A 12,532-nucleotide genomic window follows, 5' to 3' on the forward strand; every position below is an offset into this window, starting at 1 on the left:
GTTTTCTTAAAATAGCAAAGCCCACAAAAGTAGACTAAAGTGGGAATAAGAGACAGAAGGCATAACATCCATAAGAGCAAGAGATAACAAACACCAAGACTGAAGTACCACTTCTTTCATAGATTTCTAAGGGTTTTATTTGTGATCAACATGATTATCAACTTCTGGCCAGTTAGGTACCTTGATAACATGAGTTATATTCTTGCCCTATCCACTGTGATGGTAGGTAACAAATTCAAGCAACAGAATTCCCATATTTTTCATATTAACTAAATGACTTTCAGGAAATTTAGAATTTTGTAGCATTTGAAAGATATGGGTATCATGATTGACAGAATTCTAGAGTAGGACCTCAAGAGAATCCTGAGGGGAGGAAAAACAACTTTATTTACTGTTGGCAGAAAGTGCAGTCTGACAATGAGTCTGGCCCTGCTTTTTGGTAGTTTGAGGAGGCTTCGTATGTTACAGGTACTTAAGGTGTCCATGAGACGGGAAGAAAAACAGAAATAGGAAGTGCGGGACAAGTCAAAGATGAGTTAGTGGTTTCCAGTTCTCAGAAAAAGATGGCTTGATGTTTCAGTTCTATCACAAGTTTATCAGACACTAACAAAGATTTCAACTCTTTTGTTATGTAAAGGTTACTTAAGAAACTTAACTCTTTATAGGAAGTAGGACATACCAGTATTCTAGGTCAACTTTTAAGCCTATTTATCTTAAATCAAGCAACACTCTCCTACTCACAAAACCCATCCTGCCAAAACAATAATGAAAAAGTATCGGATATTTTGCAAGGAATCTAGAAGTTGGTTTTACATTGTTTGATCTAAAGCACAAAGCTACATAAACCATCCTCAATATGGTTTTTCTTCCAAAATTCTCTAGCTGTGCTCTTCACCAGTGGAGGATCCATTTACTTCGCTCTTTTTTTCATCATTAACCTGTATCATTGGCTCTTTTTTCTAACTTTCTAATGCCTTCAAAATCTCCATTTTTCTTTTATTCTTTTTTTTTTTTTTTGAGAGTATGTAGTTCTGACTCAGCCACACAATAAGTATGATCTACCTCTATTGATCTATCGTGGCAAAACAAATGACCCCAAAATTTGTGATGAAAAACAATACCATTTTTTATATTCATGCATTTCAGAAAGGACTAGGCACCACAATGTTTGAGACCTCAGCTTGCTAAAATGTCACTAAAATGGCTAATGATTTGAATCAGCTAGAGGCTTCTCCACTAATTATACCTGGTACCTGAGTTGGGATGACACATAGTTTGGGCTCATGACATTCTCTGTTTGAGCAAATGCATTTCAAGAGAGAATGTCTCAAGACAGACCATCCAGGGAGTGAGCATTCCAGAGAAGATAAAGCAGAAAAGACTTCTGATTCAGTCTCAGAAGTTGTATAGTCTGTCCTCTGACACATTCTATTTGTTGAGGCAGTCACAAACTCTCCCTGTCTCAAGGAGGAAGGGACCTAAACTCCAACTCTCAATGGAAGGAATGTAAAAAAGTGTAGTAAATCTACATCACATTGAAACAGGAGGAAAGGGGGGCAGGTTACAGCCTTTAAAAGAATGACATAGTCATAGGACATGACAAAAGTTGGTTAGAACCAACTAGGTCCAAGATGGTGGAAGATTCGACTTCCAGTAGAATTCAAGCCTCATTATTCACTCATTGTAATACACTAGCATCTAAATGACATACCTACCAGTACCATGACAGTTCTGAGATCAACCATAAAAGGTTAAAAAGTGGGTGGTGGCCCAATTCCTGGAAATCTCTGCCTCTTCCCCAAAATAGTTGGACTAATCCTCCCACTCATTAGCCTATGAAATTAACCAGTCCATAAAAACTAACCACCCCATATTTCAGGGTCTCTCACCTTCTGAGATGGCCCACACTCTGTCTGTGGAGTGTGTTTCTCTCTAAATAAATCCACTTCTTATCTATCACTTTGTCTCTCACTCTTTCTGTGATGAGACATAAAGAACCTGAGCTTCATTAAGTGCTGAGACCAGGTGTATGATCTGATTTAAAAGACTGTGTGTTCAAGTCTCAATCTGAGTTGCACGGTTTCAACATGACCCTAAAAATGCTTCTAACTATGCAAATTGTTACACTGAGAAGGAAGGCTTTGTATTTTTGTTTCTTTCTCTTGTTTTATTCCACAGATTACAACTTTCTAGTTACCAAGAAGCACCATTATTAAAAGCAAAGGAGAATCATAAGGAAAAAAAAATATGGTTGTGTTAAGTAAGGATGGTTAAGTCACAGGGAATTTAAAGATGTAGGAGAAAATGTGGAATTTGAAGTGGTCGACAATAAAATGCTATCTTAAATTATTCTTTTTCTAGCTGATACTCCATCAATGCTCCATCTCAAGGAAAAAGCTTGGTTTGAAAATAATGCACATGATAGCTTAGAAATGAGAGAAAATAATGCACACGATAGCTTAGAAATGAGAGGAAAAAATGAGAGAAAAGTGAAGTCGCTTTCTACTGAATATAAAACCCTGAAATGGAAACTGCCTGATCTGAAATAACAGCACTGATGGCAGAGAAAAAGGATGAGAGCCATGCTTAAAATAATGAACAAGAGAAAGAGAATTTAGTGGTAGATTTAAAGCGTGAAGGAAAGCAAATGAATCAATAAAGACTGTAAACTTTCTATCCTTGTACACTAAAAATTACTTAAGCATGCTAATCAAAGAAATGGAGTGTTAAGAAAATTTATTCAAAATTTGAAAAATGCAAAAATTGTGTGTCCTTCCAAAGTCAAGCTTTGATTTTTTTTAAAGAATCATCTAAGAATATATTAATTATCTAAAAGAAAATAACTAAGTTTGGCTTTACTATTAGTCTTTGATTTATCAATATAAAGTTTATATTTACATTTGTGTGTGTGTAAAACTTGCAGATTTCTTCCTTCTAGAATAAATAATCCTAAAAATTTTGTTTTATTGCTTTTAGAACATTGGCCAGTTTTATATCTTACTTAGCACTCTCATTCTCATAGTCTTATTTTTATGCCTTCTTTGAAGGGTTACATAAAAGTTCTTGGAATCAGTTTTACCACCTTACTGGTTCCCTCTTTTAATACTACATTAAGTAAAATTTTTGATGTGTGTTCAATTCATGTTTGTAAAAGTATATTAACCACATTTTCTAGTTTCTGTATCTGATTTTTTGAAATACAGGGTCCTGCTAACCAGGGAGGGACGGCCTCTCCAGGCATCATGAGAATGAGATTTTCATAGGCAAGCTAACCTATCCATGAGCCCATTTCCCATACGTGCCTGCCTGTTTTATTGGAGTCTTCCATTCCAGAACAGTGACCCTACCTTTCCAACCCTATCCCTCTCTTCTTGTGAACTGTGAGTAATAAGCTATCTTCTTTTTTCTAGCAATCCTGTCTTGATCGGTTGACCTCATCATGCCTGAGCAAAAACAAAATCTACATTTTAAAATAGAGTGTTCTATTTTTATACTTGAAAAATGATCATTTAAAAGTATGAATTATTTGGAGAAAAAGGCATTTGTTTTCCAATGCACTCATACTTAGTTCACTAGTCTTATGCACTTGTAAATTTCCATTAACAGAAATATTTATACAAAGCCTTCACCATTTCTCTGGAATATTGTTTTGATTTGATATTTTTCTACTGTAAAACAAGACTTTGAGATTCCTCTAATTATATAGTCAGTGCATCTATTTAATGCAACTTTGGAGATACGTTTTCCAAATACTTGTTTTCCAGTTAGAGTTGATTCATTTCAATGCATTACCTATTTATTCCATTATATCTCTATTGTTTTATTTCCATTCCTTCTTATAACAATAACATGAAAAAAGTATTAATATTTGACCCATAAGAACAGAGTATGCTCACACATGAAAAAGTTGAGTTTCTAAAGATAAAATAGTTAACTGACAAACATTTATTGAATGCTTATTTTGTGACAAGCATTGAGAATATAAAGATAATCAAAGCAGAGTTTTTATACTCAAGCAATGTGAGGACACACATAATCCCAACTTTTATGTTTCATCCCCAGGAACTTTAGATACCACCCAGTCAAGCCTTTGTGACAGCATAGTATGTTCTAGACATTTATTATCACTTGTCTTATTGGCAGGAATGGATCCTGGCTCCTTTTTCTAAGGGCTTGCTTTCAGAGATTAATCAAAAAAAAATAAAATAAATTTAAACCCCCTTTTATGATAAGGAGCTAGTGGGTCTTGAGAGATGCACACATTAGCCCATAATATCTCTGCATTTTGAAAACTGTAAAAAGACTTAAGGAATGCCTACTTTTCTTAATCTAAAAAAGATTGGTGATAGAAATTCCAAGATGCTTGATGGGCTTACAGGGAACATGGCTTTGGTAACATGGGCAAAAAAAAAAAAAAAAAAGAAAAAATCTAATCATGTTTTGCAGTGGTCACCAACTTTTTGTTTGGCTTAGAGACAATTGTGCTGAGACCTAATGAGAGCTGAAATGGAAGGCTGTGAATAGGTAGGAGAGAACATGTGATTGACAGGACACAGTCAAGTCAGGACTGACATTCTATGATTGGGCAGATTGTACATGTGTAAAACAAGTATGGTATGTAGTAGCTTTTCCTGTGTACATGTAAGAGTAACTGAGAAGGAAATAAAGGCAAGAAAATACTGGAGATAAAGCAATAACGTAGCAACTCAGATTGTGTTGATAAGCAGAATAGTTTCTAACATTCAGGTTTTCAAATATGTTGTCCCTTTCTTCAATAGATATTCTTCTTGTGCAACCAATTTAAGAAGCTCTTTAATCAACAACATAAAGTCCCTGAAGTCTAACAATTAAGAATTCCATTGGTTACAGTGTGTTTGTTTTGCCATTTTATAGGAAAATACAGACAGTTCTGTATTTTAAGTCAAGTTTACTTCTATGGCCAATCAGATGCAGAAGCAAGTAAAATGCCACTCTCTATATTGATTTGGCACCACACAGAGTAAACCAGGAAACACTGGAAAACTTTATTTTTCTATATTTCATTCCTATCCTATTAACAATCAGGAGCTCTTTATCAGAAACTATCATTTATATAATTTGAATGTAATTTTCCAAAGAACCATTTGGTTTGCAAAATAAAATCCTGCCATTGTTGGCATTTATCTGCTATTAAAAAAAACTGACAGAATTCCATTTGAGGGCCAGGTGTTGTGTCTTTTTAACGCAGGCATTTATATTTATTTGTTTTTGATGCAGAAACCGCCTCTTGAAGAAATCATTCATTTGGTTTACTTTTATTAGTAAAGGCAAGCACAATTTTTAAAAAATTTTATTTACCTCTGTTAGTTTTTGAGAATATTTGAAACAACCTGTATTAGTTGTTTTAATAGAGGGACAAACAAGAACCACAGACATTTGTGTAGACTCTGGTTTTAGCTTTGACAAGAGCTCAGAAGTTGATAATCTCATCTTTACAACAACAAAAACACAGAAGAAATGGAAATCTAATGACTTTTCTTGAACCCTTCAGAGAACCACCAAACCCAAATCAGAGGGGACAGATGAATACAGAGAATCACAGTGGAGATCTGCTTAAGTGGAGCAGAAACTGCCAGAGAAATAAAATAGTAGGGACACTTAGATACAGTTATCAGACAGGAAATTTAAAATAAATGCTATTAATACATTAAGGACCTTAATGGAGAAATACACATGGATAATGAAAGTAGTGAGATGGAAACTTTAAAATCAAAAGGAAATAATAGAAGTCATAAATATTGTAATATAAATAAAGAATGCTTTTGATGGGCTTCTTAGTAGAGTGAGCAGGGAAAATATCAGCAAGCTTGAATATGTCAACAGAAACTTCCCAAAATTAAATGTAAAGAAAAAAAAAAGTATGAAAAAGCAGAACAGGACATCCAAGATTTGTGTAACAATTTCCAATATGTAGCATACGTGTAATTGGAATAGCAGAAGAAGTAAGAGGGAATGGATCAGAAAATATATTTGAAATAGTTGGGAACCTTTCAAAAATAATGACAAACACCAAATCAAACGTCCAGGAAGCTTAATTTTATGTCAGCTTGATTGGGTCATGGGGTGCATAGATATTTGTTTTAACATTATTCTGATTATATTCATGAGGATGTTTCTGAATGAGATTAACATTTGCATTGGTATACTGAGTAAAGCAGTTTCTGCTTTCCAGTGCTGGTGGGCCTCATCTGATTCACTGAAGTCCTGAACAAAACAAAAAAGACTGAGTAAGGGAGAACTTGCTCTCTCTGCCTGACTGAGTTGGACTTTAGTCATCTCCTGCCTTCATACTTAGGTTTGGACTAGACTTTATACCATTGGCTCTCCTGGATCTCCATCTTACCAATGGCAGATCTTGGGACTTTTCAACCCCCATAATTATGTGAGCCAGTTCCTTATAATAAATATATTATTATTTCTCTTTCTCTTTCAAATCATGACTGATGCACATAATAAATACACCCTAAAACCTTAAGCTGGACCAAAAATGCATGTTGCTATGTGAAAATAGCCAGACTGAAAAGGTTACATTCTGTTGATTCTACGTCTGGAGAGGAAAATATACAAGTTGAGTATGAAACATCTTGATGTGCCAGAAATATGAATATTTTTTTAAAAATAGTCTTGTATCCAATGCGGAGTGCCAAAGAGACAAAGGAGCCATCTGTAAGGGTCTTACGTTGTCCACATCTGGAAAAATTTGAATATCAACATAAAATAACATTGGATTATAACCCAAGTATAAAATGAATATCCATGAGTCCAAACTGATATAAATAAATTATTGAAGAGCGAATTCATAAGGAGGAGAAATGGGTATGTTGTGAAAAATTCCAAACAATTTTTGTAGTTCCTCCACCCTCTAGAAAGGGCATCATAAATCCCCAGTGCGTAACTGGGGGCTGTGCATAGTGACTTACTTCCAAGAGTTCAATATAGAAAGTGTTGCCTTTATAGTGCATCAATATGAAAAACACTATCCCAGACAGGTGATCAAGGTCAACATACACAGCAATAAGTCATGTTGATAGTATAGACCCATGATATAATGTAATTAAAATGACACTTTATCAGTGTGGTCTCCCTCTAATAACTCATAACCCCTGGCTCACCATGGCAAAACCATTAGTCAAATTCTAAGGGAGGAGCATCCTATAAAATAACTGACTTTTCCAGTGTCAATTCCTTAACCCTGTCAAGAAAGTCTAACAAGCAAGAAAGTCTAACAAGCTGTCACAGTCAAAAAGAGACCTGACAACTAAAATGTCATGGTATCCTGGATGGGATTCTGAGATTTAAAAAAAAAAAAAAAAATAGCATTACATGAAAATAAGGAAATATGAATAATTTATGGACTTGAATTAATAATAATGCATTAATGTCAATTCATTAATTATAACAAGTACACCATAGTGATATAAGATGTTTATGGTAGTGGATAATGGATATGGGACGTACGAGAATTCTATATACTATTTTCTCAATTTTTTTGTAAATCTAAAACCATTCTAAGATATAAAGTCTATTAAAAATTACAAGATAATTTCTTGAGTGATAACAGCAAGAAATTCTCAGTGTCAGTTACACCCTTCAACAGTGCTTGACATGTGCATATAACATTTTATGAGTAGCATGGGTCTCAGAGTCAATATTTGACCAGAAGATTTAGTACACAACTGTCCTTGGAAAATCACTTGAACACTACACTCCTTGAATTGCTTATCTGTAAAATTTATGGAGTTTAATTTATCTCAAATAAAATGTATCAGTTTGGGATATACTAAAAGGAATGATAAGTGAAGAAGTTGTAAGTAACATACCTGGCATGCAGCACTGTTAGTTCCTTCTTTTATTATATACATGTAAGGGGTAACGTTTTGCAAGACATTATAACACAGGAATGGTAGTGAACGCAAGTTAAAAACATATGTATGCTGGAACCACACTACCTCTGTTCAAATGCTTGCACTGTCGGTTACTAGGTTACTAGGTACACAACCTAAGGCAAGTTAGTTAAGCATTCTGTGCCTTGGGTCTACATCCTACAATAGTAATATAATAGTAGTAAACACACCATATAAGGTACTTGAGAATGATTTAAAGAGTTAATATATCTAAGACAGAAAGCTTTGTGAATATAATAAGCTCTATTTAAATATTAGCTTTGATTATCATGATTAGTAACGACTATAAGAAAGGGTATAATTGGTATATACTTGTTAGATTTTAAAATGAGGATTCATCTGATGCTTTGCCCTTATCATTTTCCCCATCTCCATATTTTTAAGTATTGCATTTCTCTTTCTCTTTTTTAGCTAAAAACATCACCCTACAGAATTTTGATCCATAGTCAACAGATTTTTCTCTGCCTACTGTCATAAGGTAGAACTCTAGAAATCAGAATACAGTATCATGGAATATAATATATTTCCAGGTCTCTGGCTTTTGTGAAGAAACTAAAAGTCCAAAGGCTTTAGAAAAAGAAAAAAAAAAAAAAAAAAAAAAAAAAAACCTTTGTGTTACCAATTTCTACATATTTCTATTAACTGATTTCAGTATACAGAAATATTTCAGAGGTTGGGAAATCAGAGACATCAGAAGCATGTATCATCTGACACATTTTGAACCTGGGCTCCCAGAGAACTCTCCAATAGGTGCCTGCATTCCAAGGAAGAACAAGTGCCATATCATTGTAATAAAAGATATTTTACTTATAGAAAAGTAGGGCTAAGAATTTGAGCTAAGATCTACCAAGCTGTCATTCAATGATCTTTTCTACTTTCTCACTGAAACTCACATTGACCAAACTCCATTTTCAAAGACACAAAAATATCTGAGGAGAGGAAAGGCAAAGAATAAGTGACTGATAATTTAAACAGTTCTTTCCACATTCAGAGGATCACATACCATGACCAAATGGGATTTATTCTGAGATGAAACACACAAAAAGCCAACAGGTATATAAAACAGTACTCAGCATTACTAATCATCAGGGAAATGTGAATCAAAATCATGATGAGATATCACCTCACATCAGTTAGAATGAATATTATTAAAAAGAAGAAAGAAAGCAAATATTGGGGAGCATGTACAGAAAGTGGAACATTAGTACACTGTTGGTAAAAATGTAAATTGGTGCAGCCACTATGGAAAAGAGTGTGAGGTTTCCTCAGAAAACTAAAAATAGAACTACCATACAATCTAGGAACTCAATGTCTGAGTATTTTCCAAAGAAAACAAAAGCATAAATTTAAAAAGATACTCTCACTCCCATGTTCATTGCAGCACTATTTATAGTACTGTGGACATGGAAGCAACCTAAATGTCCATAGACAGATAAATGGATAAAAATGAATAAATAAAATGTGGTAAGTCCCCTAGACATGAACCTTCAAGTTGTGAATCTTTCAAAGATGCGAATGTGGAGTTTACTAATGAAGACCTGATGGAATTGGAGGCCCAGAGAAATGACGAAGAGAGACGAGAGGAAGAAGTAACTGAAGAACCGAAGAGATTCATGGTGCAGGAAATGGCAAGGGGGTTTTCTTTATCTGAAGAGGCACTGTTAGTTTTTGATTCACAGGATCTGAATGTAGAACCGTATATGAAGCTTGCAGCAGCCATTCAGGATGCTATCCAGCGCTCCCAAGCCATCTATGATGAGGAAAAAGAGCTACTACCCAGACATCACTGGATCATTTTTTGAAGAGGGTAAACAGAATTGAATCCAGCAAGGAACCAGAACCTGTGCCATCAATGTCAGGCATGAGTGAAATTGCAGCTTGCCCTCCATCTCCTATTGCTGACGATCCTTCAGCTCTACCATCCCCCACTTCCTTTCCCTCCTCCAATCAGTAACTCTTCTTGCTTGTTCACTCGATGCCAGCCCCGGTATGCCAGTTGCTGAACTGTACTACTGTACTTTTCTAGGTACTATACTGTAAGATTAAAAATGTTTTCTTTATTTTTTGTGTTTGTTTTTTATGTATTATTTGTGTGGAAAGTGTTATAAACCTATTACTATACAGTACTATATAGCCGATTGTGTTAGTTGGGTACCTAGGCTAACTTTGCTGGACTTATGAACACCTTGGAACAGAACTCGTTCATATGTAGGGGACTTACTGTGTGTGTGTGTATATATATACATATATATACACACATATATCTATACACATATATATACACATATATATGTATATACATATATACATGTATATACATATATGTATACATATATATATATACATATTCAGCCATAATAAAAAGAAAATCCTGTCATTTGTACAACATGAGCAAAACTGGAGGACATTAAGGTAAGTGAAATAAGCCATACAAAGAAAGACAGACACTGTATGCTCTCACTTGTATGTGAAATCTTATTGTCAAATTAATAAAAGCAGAGAATAGAATCCTGGTTCCCAGGGGCTGGGGAGCAGAGGTGATGTGGATAGTTTGGTAAAGGAGTACAAAGCTTCAGTTACACAAGTTGAATAAGTCCTGAAGATGTAATGTACAGCAATGTAACCATAGTTAACAATACTGTATTGTATATTTAAAATTTGCTATGTGTAGATTTTGCAATTTCACCACTAAAAACAAACAAAAATGAAAAACAAAAAAAAAACACAAAATGGTAACTATGTGAGGTGATGGATATGTTAATTCGCTTGATTGTGGTGATTATGTCACAGTGTGTACATATGTCAAAACATCAAGATGTATACCCTAGGTATAAAAAAAATTGTCAATTATACCTCAATAAAGCTGGGAAACTAAATTAAAAATAAATAATGAAGTAATACATTTCCAATTGTTCAAGGAGAGGATATGGGAGAAAGGAACTTATCAGCATACAGTTCAGGCAAGAAAATACAGAAAATAAATGAGTTGGAGCCATGCTGGGACCAATAACCAATGAGAGTCAGAAGGTATTTCCTTCAGTTTCTACTCTGTATCAATAGAAAATGTTTTCCAGTGCTTCTCAAACCTATAGTAAGATATTTCAAATATATTTTTTACTTTTGAAAAGTTTGAAGGAATATATTAAAATTTAGTTTTCAACATTAAATTTTTTAAAAAAAGAAGTCTTCCAAAGAGAGATTTATAGTCACTACCCTGTGATGTGGACAAGAAACCTGTCATTTATTTTTTTTTAATTAATGCCAACTAAAATACTTTCAGTTAATTAGATATAAATATGGACTACTATAAATATATACTACTACTACTATATACTACTATAAATATAACTACTAAATATTTTAACATGTGATGTCAATCTACAAAGATAAGACCTATATATTTTATACACTTGTTTACTAATATGGTTTATTTGAATGCTGTTCAACCAAATAGAAGCACAGCAAATTTTATTTATACCATTTTCATACAAATAATTTCATAGAAAAGTGACATACTAGTCACTTTTTTCTCAGTATGTTGTTTTAAAGTATTTCATCATAAACTATGAACTTTGAAACTTTAATGATTATAATTTTGAGCTATAGAATGTGTCTTCAGAAAGAATTTAACTTTAGTTCAGGAATTATCAAACTTTAACTTACAAATAACTATTATTCTAATCCCTGTCTATTCCCCATAAGCTTCTGTTAATATGTTGTCTTCCTACTATTATCTTTCGGCATGTGTTAAATAAACTGTTGCAAGCATTTCATATTTTGGGGAAAATCCAACAAAACAGGAGCTACATATAATTATTTTCTTTATTGGAAAGCTCAGTTCTATACTGTGAAGCTGATTTGCAGCAAAATACCAATAATGGTTGCAGTTTTACAAAAATTAGGACAAATTTAAGCAAGAGGCATTTGTCTAGAGGCAAGCAGGCTGTGTGTAGAAATCAGTCTAAATGTCCAGATCAAAACTGTAATTTTGAAAAGGCATTATGCAGCAGGATTCCTAATAACAGGACTGTTGTCCCTTTAGATGCCATGAATACAAAAAATACTCCTGCTATGTATACTATGAACAATCCAGGCACTTGAGTTGAATTGTGTGATTACTAGCTTTCCTCAAATCTCTCAATGCTTTACCTAAAATAAAAATAAAAATTTTCTAAAAGAAAATATCTGAATCATGTTATTTTTCTCGAAGTTATTCAGAATGACTTTAATGAGAAACTAAGAAGTGAATGTGGTAAGAATCTGTGAAAAGCCCTTTTACATTTATTATTGCCTTTTCCATGGTTGGTGGAGTAAAAATTTCAACTAAGCCACCCTCCAATTACTGAGGGATTAAAATATCAGTCCGGTGTACATTAAATTATTTTTGTAAGACCAAGACCAAGAGTACTATGCAAGAGTTGACCTTTTCTTGAAAGCCATTTTGTTGTGATTTTTAAATTGTTTACTTCACAAACATAATTTTGTACATTCATTGACGTTTTTATCTCTAGATTTTACCAATTTTCACCAAAGATTTCTGAAATTATTATATTTCAATTATCATTCATTGTACTTTGTTACATCTTTCA

Source organism: Kogia breviceps, chromosome 11 (assembly GCF_026419965.1).
Source record: "Kogia breviceps isolate mKogBre1 chromosome 11, mKogBre1 haplotype 1, whole genome shotgun sequence".
In the NCBI taxonomy this organism is placed as follows: domain Eukaryota; kingdom Metazoa; phylum Chordata; class Mammalia; order Artiodactyla; family Physeteridae; genus Kogia; species Kogia breviceps.